Source organism: Sapajus apella, unplaced genomic scaffold (genome assembly GCF_009761245.1).
Source record: "Sapajus apella isolate SASKATOON/1434 unplaced genomic scaffold, GSC_monkey_1.0 scaffold45, whole genome shotgun sequence".
Lineage (NCBI taxonomy): Eukaryota > Metazoa > Chordata > Mammalia > Primates > Cebidae > Sapajus > Sapajus apella.
This window is the reverse complement of record NW_022436985.1, coordinates 787,577-800,782: the sequence shown is the minus strand read 5'-3', so window position 1 is coordinate 800,782 and position 13,206 is coordinate 787,577.

The window sequence follows — 13,206 nt, the reverse complement described above, 5'->3', positions numbered from 1 at the left end:
GATTTCTTTCATCAGCCTTGTGTACTTTTCAGCGTACAAGTCTTGTGCCAGTTATGTTAGAGTTATACCTAAACTTTTTTTTTTAGTGGTCATTAATGGTATTACGTTATTAATTTTGGTGTCCATGTGCTCATTCCCAGTATTTGAAGGCACAATTAATCTGTTTCTCCTGTATCTTGTGACCTTGCTGAACTCATTCATTAGTCCTGAGAGTTTTTTGTAGATTTCTAGGAGTTTTCTATGTAGACATGTCATCTGAAAATCAGGGCAGTTACATATATTTATTTTTCCAAACTTTATTTCTTTGCTTTGCCTTGTTATACTGACTAGAGCATCCAACACTATGTTCAATAAGAGTGGTAAGAGCAAACAATCCTTACCTTGTTCCTAATGTTAAATGAAAAGTATTCAGTATAAGGTTGGCTGTTGTGAGTTATTTCTGTTTGTTTCATAGGTGGCCATTACTAAGTTAAGAAAGTTTTTCTATTTTTCATGAACGAGTGTTGAATTTTGTCTAATTATCTATCTATATCAAAGCCCATTAATTTGGTAGATAACATTGTTGCACATTGAACAATTATTGAATCACTAAAATAAATATACTATATAATTCCTTCTATATATTGCTAGATTTGTAAATATTTTTAAAGACTGCATCCATTTTCATAGGAATATTGGTCTGTAGTTTATTTTCTTTTTTTCTTTTCTTTTCTAATAGTGTCATCATCTGGTTTTGGTATCAGAGTAATATCAGCTTCAGAAAATGAATTGGGAAGTATTTTCACCTTTTCTAATTTCTGGAAGACATTGTGTATAAGCAGTGCTAATTCATCTTTACACTTTGATATAATTCTTTAGTTAAATATCTAGGCATGGATATTTATTTGGGGAAATTTTTAAAATGTTAAATTTTATTTCCTTATTGGTTGTAGGTCTCTGAGAGGAGAGAGAACTCCGACAGTTTTTCTTCTACTCTCATACCACAACAACAATCAACACAGAAGACTTCTGGTACCAAATGTGCATGTGTGTGTTGCAGGAGGTATGGTTCTCTATACACCAAGCAAACAAATAATTTTGCAACAGACACCAGCTGGGTGTCCTCTAATTCAATTCTGACACTATCTACCTGAGGATAGCATTGGCTTTCACAGGTTGAGGGCTCAGTCCCCATAATGTCCCCCTCCTACACTTCCAATGCCAATTGCAAGCCCCAGGTTGTCTTACCTGTGCTGATCATTTACCAGCTATAAATTAAGGATCCCATGACCTTCTCTTTGGATCTGATTAGTTTGCCAGAGTGCCTCACAGAACTCATGGAAACTTACATTTACCAGTTTATTATGAAGAATATTACAAAGGATACAGAAGAGATGTACAGGGTGAGGTATGAAAAGAAGTGTGGAGCTTCCATGCCCTCCCCAGGCACGCCACCCTCCAGGAACTGTATGTGTTCAGCCATCCAGAAGCTCTCTGAATTCTGTCCTCTGGGCCTTTTATGGAGAGGTCATTGGATAGGCATTAATGATAACTATGCAGAAATTTGACTAGACAAAAAGGTTAAACTAATAGATCAAGTGGGATAGCCTAGCAAGGCCTGTTTGTTCAGATTCTTCTTGGCCTCTGTGCAGCATTCCTTCCTCCAGGGTGTAGGATAGAATCTCTTCTCAAATGAGGTTCTTACGACCCACAATCAGCTTAGAGTCTTACCTTGGGCTTGTGAAAGAAGGGCAGGAGAAGGTCAGAAAGAAAGATTCTGTTTCCTAAAGCTTGCTTCGAAGGCCTAACCTGCCCCAACATTATAACAAAGACCATAATAAAGGCAATGGAAGTGTCAGCCAGGAATCGTGGACAAAAAACCTGTGTGTAAATACATATATTAAAAAAAGTAATAGGGATATACTGCTTTAGCTGTGTCACACAAATTTTAACAAGTTGCTTTAAATTTTTATTGAGTTCCCTAAATTATCTTGCCTAGACTTCTTTGACCCATTGATTATTTAGAAGTGTGTTGTTTAGTTTCCACATGTTTGGAAGTTTTTTGTTTTTCTGTTATTGATTTATGGTTTGATTCCATTGCAGTCAGAGAACATATTCTGTATGATTTCAATTCTCTTAAATTTGTTAAGGTCTTTTATGGGCCATATATTTCTCAATTGCCAGCATCTTCTGCTCCAAGTCTTGGATATAAGCGGCAAAAAGCAAACCAAGGGCACTCACCGCTGTGTTGTTCCTCAGTCCCGAGGTCCCTAGCTTGTCTGTCCTTTTCTACTCCAACTTCTCAGAAGCTAAAGTAAGTCTTTGTTTTATCCACCACTGCTTCTGATTTTCACTATTTTAAAATATATTACTGTCATATTATGAGTACTGACATTGATTAAGGGATGAGAAACATTCGTAAAATCATGAAATCAGTCTTTTAAGGTCTGTGTTACACTCTGCAAAAGGTAAAGAAAATATGAATAGATTGATCTACTGCTTTATTTCCAACTTTCCTGAATCCTCTATTGCCTTTCATCATTTCGTTGGAATTTCAACTAATTCCCCAATTATCTTTCAAACATTTTTATCAATGGTATTTAGTGAGCTACGTGGTGGTGGAAATAGTGGTGGTGGTGGGGGTAGGTGGGAGGTAAAATATGTGTGTATAGATGTGTTAGTTTAATATATTTCTACAGAAATTTCATATGTATTAATAGAGAATGAATTGGAAAAAATAAATCATATCACATTATAAGAAAATGCAAGCTAACAGTAAATTACAGGAAAGCTTAATGACTAGAAGTATATGTGACTCAAAAAAATCATAAAGAGAAATACAGATAAATTTTATTAGTGTTAAAAATATCTGCTTGCTACAAAAGGAGCACACAGAATTAAAATCAAATTTTCACCTGTATATATGTATATGTATAAGGCATATAATTAATTATGAGATTGGTAAGATTTGAAGAGACAATTCACAAAAGAGGAAGTATTCATACCTAATAATTAAATGACCAAAATGCAGAAGACTCTAAATTGGTATTATCATAACATGATCAGGAGTCTGAATCTAGGTGTTCTTTTGTCTGGGCTTCCTAGTTTTGTGTAGGGTAACTAGTGACTGAATGTGAATTGAAATAATTTGAATAGAATATAATGAAGTAAATTGCCATGAAATGTAGGCAAAGCTAATGACATCATAGTCCCCAAACATCCCCAAAAGTCAAAAATGCTGTATTCATTTTTTTTCTGTCACCAGTGAGCAATGACAGCCTTAATGATATCTAGGTTTCTTTCCAGCAAGTGGATTTTGGACAGGGTTGAAAGTTTTTTCTTTGAATGGTTCACAGGCTCAATTAGGGACAAAATTAGCCGCTACCACAGGATGGATGATTATTTTCACAGAAGACTTCCTCTGAATATATTTGAATTGCAAATGTCAAAACCCCTAAAGAAAATGAAGGCAAAAAAAGAAATAGTGCAAATTTTCTTAAGAGCAGCAGTAAGTCATTAACAAGCAATTAGCGTTGTAATACGCCCCCATTTCTTAGTTTGGAATATTTTGTTCAATTTTGGAAATATAATTATAAGAAAGGTTGAAGACACAGTACAGTACTCATATGTTAACCATTTATAAACAATTTGTTTCTAATGACAGACAAGAGAGCATGTAATTTCACTCAGCATTTCCAGAAAGACTATTTGCCAAACAGCGCTCCATTTGATTGCCTTTAAAGGGCAATCCTGGATTGTTAAAGTGAAAATAGGATTTTTGGTTGCAGGTGATTAACTTTCCCCCTGCTACTCTTTTCTTAAATCTTAATGAAGAGACTTTGAAGTCTTACTATCAATGGGTATTTGTCAATGCCAAAAAATAAAAAATAAAATCAAATACAGAGCCCCAAACTCTTCAAATAACCTTTTTCTCTATCATTCTGTGTAAAATCTTTGAAATAACTAATGATGTCCTGAACGGTGCAAAGGGCAAAGCTCACAGACTGAAATGAGCCAAGTCATAAAGCAGGATGGGAGAAAACAGCCAAAGAAGGGAAAGTGATACCCAGCTGAAGGAGGATAGAGAGAAATTATTTGAAATATAGATTCTTTCAGCAAAAGTTCCTTCTTCAAAACTTTTTGGGAAAAAAAAATGTAATGCAAAACGAAATTTAAAAGTATGAAGTATAAGTAAAAAAATTTGAAAGCATATTTTAAAATACACACATGATCATAGGGGTTCATTGTGGACTGTGAATGGGTCCATATTTAGTGGCATCTGCCTTTAACTAGGAATAAGGCCAAAATCAGTCACAGAGTTGGTCTGCTCCATTTGTCTCAGAGATCACTAGATATATTTCTAGCACTTCTTTTTCTCCTAAGAGTCTAGCATTTATAGTATCTATTCAAGGAGAACTCACAAGTACAGCATTTCATGAGCTCTTGATAAGCTATCTGAATCATGCACCATTGTGCAACGGATTTCCTCAAGCCCTTTTCTTTATTAAGGTTCAAGAACAGACTATGAATTCCTGATTTGCCTTTGTCTTCTCTGTCCAGTTTCTACAGGGTCCTATTTGAGACTAGTTTGCTTAGAGCTGGTAATGAGCTCTCTAATTTTGACACATTTTGGTGTCTCATATTCTTATATCTTTTTCTGAACATTCAGAATAAAGAGGGCTAGCATTAATGGAATACACACTGCGTGTAGTGACATCATTGTCTCACTTTAACCGTACAGTACTAGTGAGGATGGAGGGATAATTCTAATTAGTTAATCCCTTCCTAGCTTCAATTCCTAGTAGTCTATACTTGGTACTCCATCATTTAAACTATTCTCTCAACCATCACTTTGACACCCTGTGCAAATATTCTTTGACAAAAATATCTGGGTGAAACCCAAATTTCAGAGTAATGTAATCATCTGCTTTATCTATTAGCTCACTCTAGAGCTTATTTCATGCTATGATTTGAATATTTGTCCCCTACAAAACTCATGTTAAAATTTAGTCCCCATTGTGGCAGTACTGAGAGGAAGGACTTTTAAGAGGCAAAAAATATTAAAAAATTAATATTTTTTACAGATTAATGGATAAAGGATTAAAAGATTAATGGGTTGTCATAAGGGTGGAACTGGTGGCTTTCTAAGAAGAGGACAATAAACATGAACTAGCAAGCTCAGCCCCCTCACCTTGGCGATGCACTGTGCTGCCTTGGAACCCTACAAAGAAACCCTCCAGCAAGAAGGCCCTCACCAAATGTGGGCTTTGACCTTGGATTTCTCAACCTCCAAAACTGTAAGAAATAAATTCATTTTCTTTGTAAATTACACAGTTTTAGTTATTCTGTTAAAAGCAACACAGACTAATAAATCCTACCTATAGTCTGTTCAAACGATGTCTTTTCAAATTTGCCAAAGATTTGCTTCTCTTTTAAACATATAAACATTCTACAGTCTCTGCCACTTTTAATAAATCTTCTTTGATCTCCTCTAGCCATCATCCAGTCTGTTCTTTCCTTAAAAGCCTGTATTTCAGGAAGAGTCCTATACACTCAATGTCTCCAGATCCATTTAATTAGCACACTGAAATCTGATTTCTGTACTTCACGCCCAAAGTTACTGTAGCTAACATCATCTATTATTTCCCAGTTGCTAAATCCAAAGGAGAGTTTTTATTCCCTACCTCAATTGGCCTCCCTATATCTGTATACATATCTCTTCTCCCTTGGGTTTCAGGATTCACTCTCTCATTGCTTTCCTATCTATCTTAGTTTCCTCTTCTAAGATGTTTTTTCTGCACTCATAGCTTGAATTTTGATGTTTCCTAAAATCAATCCTTGACTTTTTCTCTCCTTATGTTTACCTCTTCTTGAGATCTCCTATTTCACCTAATGGGATCCATATCTATGATTGAAGTATGGTCTCATTTTTGAGCTCCAGAAACAGACTTTAAACTTGAATCACAGGCCCAGGAAATCTCTTTGTAGATATCGCATACTCCCTCTTTCGCTCTCCCCTCTACACACGAGTATGTTCATCCTTTATTATTCACATACCAAATTAATGGCATTATTATCCATAGATGAACTAGGACCAATTATAAAGTCTAGTAATAGCTGAAAGACTAGAGATGGTAATGATTTGACATTGGCACAAGTATACTTTTCTCTGGTCTATTTATGAAGAGACAATAGGAAGTACAAAGGATAAACGTGGTGAACATAACTGGCTATTTCTTCCCTTGTCTCATGAGAAGGAGTGCTGGAAATGTGGTGTTCTTGACTACCCATAGAGAGGAACAAGTATGCCAAGTCTGAGAATAAGAGGGCTATGGGCTCAAAATCCTGGCCTCAAATGATCCCCTTGCCTCAGCCTCCTGAATAACTGGGATTATAAGAAGAACACACCATGCCTGGCTCAAACTATGGAATCACTAGCTTTTTGTCTACTGCCACCATAGCACTCTGAAACAAAAGATTATATAAGGCTACTGTGTTACCTGGACCTCGACGCCTTGGCAGTCTTGCTGTGCCAGCACTTGACCAATCCTTCTTGATCTATGCTTCTGCTACCAGGCCCTATGAATTTTCTATTTACGTCCTTTTAAGAGCTATTTGTGGGCAATCCTAGTCATGGCCCACCACAATACAGTTACCCAAGTCAGAGAATTTGAAATTGTCCTTGCTTTTATATTCTCCTCCACCTCCTATACCCAACAAATGATTACCTTCCACCGCTTCTTCCCATTAAATATCGTTTACCTACCCACTCCTCTCTGTTTCCAATGCTATTTCCACTATCATCTCTCAGATGAAATATCACAAAAGTCTCCAGTGTGGCCTCTAACCTCAAACTCTCTCTCTCTCCAGCTCATTCTGAATCCTCCGTCAGCATGAAAATCCTAAAATATAAATATGATGCTGCCTCACTCTCTTTCAAAAATTATTTAGTGACTCCTCACTACCTTTAGGATTAACTCCAAGTTTATCCAACATAAGCTGGGGCCTGCTAAGTTCTGAAATCTCATTTATCATTTCTTCTTCAGAGGATTTCTAATTCCTCAAGCACATATTATGTCCTTAAGCCCCCACACACATCTAACATGTGAAGAATGCTGTCTTCCTATCTTTTCTACAATGTTTATATTTACTAGCCTGCCGAAACTCTATTCAGGTCTACCCACATACTCTCTCTGCAAACCTTATAACTTCTATTTTCAGAGCACATTTTAGATTCCAACTATTTCTTTACCACCTCTTCTTCTATCAGCTGAGTTCAAGTCACCATGACTTTTCAAGTAAATTACTGCAACATTCATCAAACTAGTCTGTTGACTTCTACCCTGGCTTACCCCATGCTGTTTTTCCTCCCCCAGAAGCCAGAAAGACTCTTGAAATCCTATGTGAGGTCATATTACTTCCCTTTATAACCCATCGATGGACTCACTCAGAGGGAAAGCCAAGTTCTTATAATGATTTACACAGCACACATTATCTGGTCTCCAGTTACCTCTGTGATCTTACGTCACACGTTTCACCTGCTCTCTCACATTACTAAAGCAACACTGGCACCTGTTATTCCAGCAACACAATTACATCTTAGGGTGTATTCCCTCTGTCCATAACTCCAACTCCAGATTCTATACACTCATATGTATATATCTGATGTTTCCATATGGAGATATACATTCTTAGCATACTGTCATGGACATAAAATTTCTTCTTTACCTTATTAGCATCTCTAGCTGGGCCTAGGAATTAAACTAACATATGACAGATTATCAAGAGAAAAGCATACACTTATTTAGTAAGTTTTACATGTGCATGAGAGCCTTCAGAAGGAAAATAAAGACCTAAAGAACCAGTTAGAGCTGAAAGCTTATATACTAGATTGGACAAAGAGTAATAAGTTGTGAAACCATGGCAAGAAAAAGGGGCTTGGGCTAGGACAGTTAACTGTGGAAAGCTGACTAGGAAGGTAAGAGTTAGTTTGACAAGTTTAGTTTGTACAGATTTCTCTCATGGCCTCATCTCCGGTGATAAGAATGTCTTCCTTCCTCTTAGTACAAGAAAAGCATCCTTCACATGGAAGTTTAATCTCCTTTTTTTAAGAAGAAAAAGTGGGTCAGGGTACCCTTCTTGCATCTACTGTTTTTCAAGTGCCTTTAACTCAAAATAATCAATATGTCCAAATGTCACATTTTAGGGTGTCCTGCTTTCAACCCCTGACAATATATTTAACTATACAACCACATACACACACACACACACACACACTCTCTCTCTCTCTCTCTCTCTCACAGATATACTGATATAGGCAATTTTCTCATTCCATTCAAATGCCACCTTATGAAAGATGCCTCATCTGACAACCCCAACTAGAAGAGAAATGTCTCATCAATATTCTCCACCTTCTTATCCTCCTTTACTTTTTTCTCATAGCATCATACAGTCTGTTCTTTATTTTAGTGATTCTGCTTGATTACAATAGAATGTAATCTTCATAAGAATAGACCTTGACTGTTTAATTCATTGGTGTATCCCTGAAATGAATAAATGAATGAACAGATAAATGAATAAATGGAGAGATTAATCTATCTTCCATTTTGTTTTCCCCTCCACTATGGAAATCAAGTAAAAATGCACTATTTTTATAATTCTAAAGACAGTTTGTTCCCCAATGAGACATTTGGAAATAAAGGTCATTTTGTAACACATATATATAAATAATATATTACATATAAATAACATATCATCGTTACTATAAATAACATAACATTATAAGTCACGATATAAACATATTATTTTGAGATACACAATTCAACCTACACACCAGCTCTTACATTCCAATTAGATGCCATGTTGGGAGACTGTTAGCACCATACAGTACCCTACACAACAGAGGCAATTCTTAAATGTTACATTTGCTTTTATTCTCTTGCTTAAATTAACTCCACTTGAGAGCTAACCTAGAGTAATTAAAAATAAGATGGTTTAAATATTCTTTTTTTTTTTTTTTTTGAGACAGAGTCTTGTTCTGTTGCCAGGCGCCAGGCTAGAGTGCAGTGGCGTGATCTTGGCTCACTGCAACCTCCGCCTCCCGGGTTCAATCAATTATCCTGCCTCAGCCTCCCAAGTAGCTGGGACCACAGGTGCGCACCACCACGCCCAGCTAATTTTTGTATTTTTTAGTAGAGATGGGGTTTCACCACGGTCTCAATCTCTTGCCCTCGTGATCCGCCCGCCTCGGCCTCCCAAAGTGCTGGGATTACAGGCATGAACCACCATGCCTGGCCTTAAATATTCTACATGTATTAGTTTTATAGCACCACCCTGAGAAAGCACCACAAATTGTGTAGCTTTAGACAACAGAAATATGTCTTGTCACAGTTTGGAGGCTAGAAGTCCAAAATTAAGGTATTGGAAGAGCCAGCCTCCTCCAAAGCCGCTACAGTCCCATTTCTTGTCTCTGCCAGTTTCTGGTAGCCTCAAGTATCCCTTTGCCAGTAGCAGCATAATTCCAATCCCTGTCTCTGCCTTTGTTCCTCTGTGTCTGTTGCTTCTTTCTTATAAAAACACCAGTCATACAGAATTAAGGGTTCAGCATACTCTAGTATTGACTCATTTTAATTAATTACACTTGCAACAACCATATTTCAAAATAAGGTCATATTCTAAGGTACTAGGAGTCAGGATATCAACATATTACTTTTAGGGACACAATTTAACCTATACACTAGGGAAACAAAATCTCTATGTTCTGCCATGGAGGTTATGCTTTTATTCCTTACACATTCATATATTCAGCAACTTTTTTAATACACACAATATCACATTCTGAAGAATAAAAATGAATTAAATCTAGTTCTTATCTGTAGGGAGATATGGAAACAAATATTTAATGCTTAAAATACTACATTTAAATGTGATACTAGTGGTATCATCAGAGTGCCCTGGGAGCATAGATTACATCTGATTAATCCAACTTGTGAGACTAGGCAAGGCATTACAAAGATAATTTTAAACTTAATATTAATAAAAGTCTAAGATCTAAGCTTGTGCAAATATCAGAGGGGACATTCCAGATACAAGTCCATTAAATACATGTATATTGGGTATCTGCTGTATGCTAAACATGAGTTAGGTGCTGGCATACAGATAAAATTTGTGTTTCTGGGAATACAGGCATTAAGTGCGCTTGTCTTGATGGAATATTAATTTAGTGAGAAAAACAGTAAACAGATAATGATAGAACTATCATGGAGCTGCAATAGAGTGATGGGAATAAATAATTAGGCTTGAACGCTACATTAACTGACATGGCAATATTATAAAGACTATTTTATAAGACAGCGAAATTATACATTTTGCTAAAGTATTTTAAAAGACACCTATAAAGCATGCTATTGAAGAGTAAGGACTATCTCAAATAGTATAATATCAATCATTTTTTAAGTTCAGATTTTCATGCATTCATATCAATATGCCCTTTCCTAGGTGTTACTTAGATATTATTTTTTTCTTTATTTCTTCTAAAAAAAATGAAATAAAACAAGATACATGTGCAGAACGCACAGCTTTGTTACACAGGTATACATGTGCCATGGTGGTTTGCTGCATCTATTGACCTGTCCTCTAAGGTCCCTCCCCTCACCCCCACCCCCAATAGGCCCTGGCGTACGTTGTTGCCCTCTCTGTGTACATGTATTCTCAATGTTCAACTACCACTTATAAGTGATAACATGTGGTGTTTGGTTTTCTGTTTCTGTGTTAGCTTGCTGAGGATGATGACTTCCGGTTTCATCAATGTCCCTGCTGATACACACAATCTGATATTGTGAGTATTGGACACATAAATGAATGATTTTATTCATTTTTATCACCGCATAGTATTCCATGGTGTATACGTACAATATTTTCTTTATCCAGTCTATCACTGATGGGCATTTGGGTTGGTTCCATGTCTTTGCTATTATAAATAGTGCTGCAACAAATATACATGTGCATATGTCTTTATAGTAGAATAATTTATATTCTTTTGGGTACATACCCAGTAAAGGGATTGCTGGGTCAAATGGTATTTCTGGTTCCAGATCCTTGAGGAATCGCTACACTGTCTTCCACAATGGTTGAACTAATTTATTCTCCCACCAACAGTGTAAAAGTGTTCCTATTTCACCACATTCTCTCCAGCATCTGTTGTTTCCTGACTTTCCATTCTAACTGGCATAAGATGGTATCTCATTGTGGTTTTGATTTGCATTTTTCTAATGACCAGTGATGATTAGCTTTTTTCGTATTTGATAGCTGCATAAATGTCTCCTTTGAGAAGTGTCTGTTTATATCCTTTGCCCAATTTTGATGGGGTTATCATTTTCTTGTAAATATGTATCAGTTCCTTGTAAATTCTGGATATTAGACCCTTGTCAAATGGGTAGATTGCAAAAATTTTCTCCCAATTTGTAGATTGTCTGTTCACTCTGATGATAGTTTATTTTGCTGTACAGAGCTCTTTAGTCTAATTAGATCCCATTTGTCAATTTTAACTTTTGTTGTAATGCTTTTGGCGTTTTTGTCATGAAGTCTTTGCCTATGCCTATGTCCTGAATGGTACTGCCTATGTTTTCTTCTAGGGTTTTATGGTATTGGGTTTTACATATAACTCTTTAATTTATCTTGAGTTAATTTTTCTATAACGTGAAAGGAAGAAGTCCAGTTTCAGTTTTCTGCATATGGCTAGCCTGTTTTCCCAGCACCCTTTACTGAATTAAAGATCCTTTCTCCATTTCTTGTTTTTCTGAGATTTGTCAAAGATCAGATGGTTGTAGATGTGTGGTGTTATTTCTGAAGTCTCTGTTCTGCTCCATTGGTCTATATATCTGTTTTGGTACCAGTATCATGCTGTTTTGGTTACTGTAGCCTTGTAGTATAGTTTGCAGTCAAGTAGCATGATGCCTCTAGCTTTGTTCATTTTGCTTAAGATTGTCATGGCTATGTAGGTTCTTTTTGGATTCCATATAAATTTTAAAGTAGTTTTTTTCTAATTTTCTGAAGAATGTCAATGGCAGTTTGATGGGAATAGAACTGAATCTATAAATTTCTTTGTGAAAATATGGCCATTTTCACAATATTGATTTTTCCTATCCATGAGGATGGAATGTTTTCCATTGGTTTTTGTCCTCTCTTACTTCCTTGAGAAGTGGTTTGTAGTTCTCCTCGAGTAGGTCCTTCACCTCCCTTGTTAGCTGTAATCCTAGGTATTTTATTCTCTTTGTAGTGATTGTAAATGGGAGTTCATTCATGATTTGGCTCTCTGCTATTGTTGGTATAAACAAATCCTTGTAATTTTTGCACATTGATTTTGTATCCTGAGACTTTGCTGAAGTTGCTTATCAGTTAAAGAAGTTTTTGGCCTGAGATGATTGGGTTTTCTAAATATAAAATTATGTCATCTGCTAACAGAGACAATTTGACTTTCTCTCTTCCTATTTGAATACCTTTATTTCTTTCTCTTGACTGATTTCCCTGGCCAGAACTCCCAGTACTAGTTCCATAGGAGTGGAGAGAAAGGGCATCCTTGTTTTTGCCAGTTTTCAAAGGGAATGCTTCCAACTTTTGCCCATTCAATATGATATTGGCTGTAGGTTTGTCATAAATAGCTCTTATTATTTTGAGATATGTTCCATCAATACCTAGTTTATTGAGAGTCTTTAGCATGAAGGGATGTTGAATTTTATTGAAGGCCTTTTTCTGCATCTGTTGAGGTAATCATGTGGTTTTTGTCTTTGGTTCTGTCAATGTGATGGATTGCGTGTATTGATTTACATATGTTGAACCAGCCTTGTATCCCAGGGATGAAGCTGACTTGATCATGGTGGATATTTTCTTGATGTGCTGTTGGATTCGGTGTGCCAGTATTTTACTGAGGATTTTCACATCAATTTTCATCAGGGAGATTGGCCTAAAATTTTCTTTTTTTTGGTCTCTTCACAGTTTTGGTATTAGGATGATGCTTATTCTTTTTACCCTGATATTCTTTATCTTCATCCATAAATTAGCTACCCAGGTTTTAAAACAAACAGATGATAGGTAACAAGTAAATTAGCTCGAGTTTCTATCCTTTCCCTTAGGTATCAAACTAATGAAAAATAGAAATGGAAAGAAAGCAACAAACCAAAAATTCTTTGACAATATGAACATGAATTTAAAGTATTTTTGTGATTCCTA